Raw genomic sequence first — 4,161 nt, forward strand, 5'->3', positions numbered from 1 at the left:
GGATCGAATCCCACATCGGGCTCCCGGTGCATGGAGCCCGCTTCTCCCTCTGCCTGTGTCTCTGCCTCTCTCTCTCTCTCTCTCTCTGTGACTATCATAAATAAATAAAAATTTAAAAAAAAAAAAGAAGAAAAAAAAAAAAAAACACGAAAGAAAGACAATGTAGGGCAGCCCTGGTGGCTCAGTGGTTTAGCGCCGCCTTCAGGCCGGGGTGTGATCCTGGAGACCCGGGATGGAGTCCCACATCAGGCTCCCTGCGTAGAGCCTGCTTCTCCCTCTGCCTGTATCTCTGCTTCTCTCTGTCTCTCATAAATAAATAAATAAAATCTTTAAAAAAAAAAAAAAAAGGAAAAGAAAAGAGAAAAGAAAAGACAATGTAATTTTTTTTTTCCTCCAAAGCACATCCACACAAACCTCAATGAAAGACTCTGATTGGTTTGGATTGCAACTCAGTGCCCATCCCTTAGCCAGTCACTGTGGTCAAGGGCACAGGGCACTATGATTCACCAGATCTGGCTCACTCACTCTGTGGCCAGTGCTTAGGCAGACCAGTGAGATGTGCATGAAGCAGGGGAGTGACAGCTCCCCAGGGGGAAGGGAGGTACAGTTACCAAAAAGATGGAGAAAGGAATGCTGGGAAGAACCCATTTCTACCTCTCCAAAGAAGACCTTCCCCACAACCCCATTTCTCCCCAAATGTTCCTGAGCCAGCTATTTAACAACATAATAATTGTCACACTTTGTTGCACTCTTACTCCATATCAGATAATACACCAGTGTTTGTAATGTAATTATAATTACATTTATAAAATAATATAATGTATATATATTATCTCCAGTTCTCTGAACAACCCAATAAGGTAGGTGTTATTAGACCCATTTTATAGATGAAAAAACTAAAACTTAAGTAGCCCAAAGGATCCGTGTCTTGGTTTGGACAGCCATAACAACGGACCATAGACCGAATAACTTAGAAACAACAGAAATGTATTTCTCCCAGTTCTGAAGGCTAGAGGTCCAAGATCAAGGTGACAGCATGATTGAGTTCTGGGAAGAGACCTCCTCTGGTCTGGCTTGCAGAATGACAATTTTCTGTTGTATCTTCACATGGCAGGAAGTGAGAAAGAGAGCAAATTCCCTCATGACTCTTATCAAATCCCTAATCCCAGGGCACCTGGTTGGCTCAGTGGTTAGGCATCTGCCTTCAGCTCAGGGTGTGATCCCAGGATCCCGGGATGAAGTCCCACATCAGGCTCCCTGTAGGGAGCCTGCTTCTCCCTCTGCCTATGCCTCTTGCCTCTGTCTGTGTCTCTTATGAATAAATAACTAAGATATTTTTTTAAAAAGGCCCTAATCCCCTTCTGAAGACTCTACCCACATGACCTCATACTCCACTCTCAAGGCCCACCTCCTAACACCATCACACTAGGAGGTAGGGTTTCAATATGTGAATTTTAGGAAGATACATTCAGTCCCTAAAAACCTGTTCAAGGCCATCTATGCTTTTTCCCACAACTATATCTTTGTGCTTCAATTTCTCTCTCTGTAGGGATTCCCGATATCTCTCAACCTCACAGAAATGTTTTAAACATGAAGGAAAAAGAACTATAGCAAGGTTTTAAGACTTACTCGTTTCTCCCAGCAGGCCCAGCCTTCCATCTTTTCACGTGTTGCCTTCTATGACTTCAAGGCGATGCTCTCCTGACCCTTCTGCTGATACCAGCCCTATCTCCTTGCTCTGGAGTCCCTGGCAGTGTATGCACAGCACTCTCTGGGCACCTACCATTTTTTCTTCATTATCATAGACATGGATGTTAGCTCCTCCACTAAACTGCAGGCTATTGAGAAAGGGGACTGGTACTGATTCAATTTTTTATATAGTGTGTGTTTAGTCCATATATAATAGATTTTAGGTAAACATATTTTAATTAATACATTTGCAGTGACTGGGTGGCTCAGTGGTTGAGGGTCTGCCTTTGTCTCAGGGCATGATCCCAGGGTCCTGGGATCGAGTCCCATATCTGGCTCCCTTCAGGGAGCTTCTTCTACCTCTGCCTATATCTCTGCCTCTCTCTGTGTGTCTCTCATGAATAAACAAATCTTTTTTTAAAATTAATTAATATATTTGCTTAATTAATTGATGTGTGGGTGAGAAGCTCCCCTGTAAATTCAAGGCACAGCTAATTGGACTTCAAATAAAAACATAGAACATTGGAACCGTAAGAGGTCACTGAAATCAAGGCTCAGTTTGTAACCTATTTGTTACAGATCCACAGCAAAATGGGTCAAGAAATTGAGATTAGCATTTAGCAACTTTTGTAGCAATTTGGCCAATTCGATTTATGTGTTGGATTAATAATAAAGAAAAAGTTAGACTTGTCTCTTACTGTATGCCTTTGCTTTTTAAGTTTATCTTTCTAAAAATTTATTTCCACTCTATTTTACCAAGTATCAATCCAAAATGGATTGGAAGTGAAAAAAATGAATTATTTGCCAGAGATCACTGGAGCAACACAGATCTCATCTAAACTCCCACTTGGAGCTGGAGTTTTTTCTCTATTTCTGGCCAACTAGCCCCTTTTTAACACTTTGCAGTGGAACATTCACACTATTAATTCCCACTTGCTGATTGTTCCATAACTTAACTATTTCTGACCTGACCTTGGAAGGTTCTCTGTCAGAGAAGGAAACAGACTTCTTTAGCTGATAGTGGAGTTGGGGGGATGACATGCTTCAGCAAGAAGTACAAATGTCACTGACCTGATTTCTCAAGCTCAATTTTCTCATCTGCAAAATAAGAACTTCCCATTTCTGAGATTTTATGATCCCACTATTCCTTCATGCACTTTTCTATATCTCTGAGATGTGAGGCAAGTTCCTGCCTCTGAAGAATAGTCCACTGTAGCCCTGTCTTTTAAAAAAACCTCTGTCTTTGACATTTAGTGACATGATCATACAACTAAGGCACACCCAATGTATCATTTACATGGGATAAATAATATATTATTCAAAATCCAAATAAAATAGGCTTTCTGTAGGAAGCAGATCTCTCCCTTCCTATATATTGTAAATTTAGTAGCAATAATAATAATATGGCTAACAATTATTGAGCATCTATTATATGCAGGGACACTGCCTTACATAAATTATCTCATTTATTTACCAAAAAAATAATTAAGAAGCTATACTACTACACCCATTGCACAGACAAGAAAACTGAGGTATGGGGTGGGTTAAGAAGCTTGCTCAAGATGTGTGATTGAAGAGTGAGTGGACCAAGATTAGAATCCCACTGATGTGAACCCAGAGCCTACATTCTTAATCACTGTAATATTAGAAGGAGGAAAATGAAAGACATAAACAAATAAAAAATTAAATCAGCATGCTGATTTTCCAAATCAGTGTCATATTTCTTACATGGTAGCTTGGGATCCCAAAGGCACAAAAACTGAAGATCACTCCTGGTCTTCTTAAGACATGGGCCTAGAATTGGCAGAGCACTGATTCCACCACATTTCACTAACTAAAATGAGTCACAGGGCTACCCCTAATGAAATGAGTCCACAGGGGAGTTATGGTTCACTGGGGTCATCTTTGGAAATGAGCTACTTTGTCAATAAACCAATAGAGAAGAGAAGATAGAATGCTTAAAAAATATCCCATTAAGCCAGAGAAAGCAGGAGAGGGAGGAAAAATAATAACAGAATAGATAGAACTAAAAAAATGGCAAGATAGTAGATTCAAACTTAAGTATATCAATAGTTACTTTAAATATAAATGGAACACACACCCTAATTGTAAGACAGAGATTGTCAGACAAGATTTTTTCTAAAAAGCAAAGCGCTACTTCCATAATCCACAAGAAACCCACTTTCTATTATGACATAGATTTGTTAAAAATAAAACAATCAGAAAAAGAAATTACAAGCACTAGTCACAAAAAAAGGAGGAATGGCCATATTAATACCAACCAAAGCAGCTTTAGGTTATCAGAAATAAAGAGAGACAATTCACATTGACAAAAGGTCAATTCATCACAATGACAAAGAGATTCTACATGTATACGCATTTATAAATAGGGCTTTCAAATACATGAAGCAAAAACTGACAGAACCAAAGAGATAGAAAAACCCACATTTGCCAAACAAGATCTCAACACTC

Source organism: Vulpes lagopus, chromosome 8, assembly GCF_018345385.1.
Source record: "Vulpes lagopus strain Blue_001 chromosome 8, ASM1834538v1, whole genome shotgun sequence".
NCBI classification, from domain to species: Eukaryota; Metazoa; Chordata; class Mammalia; order Carnivora; family Canidae; genus Vulpes; species Vulpes lagopus.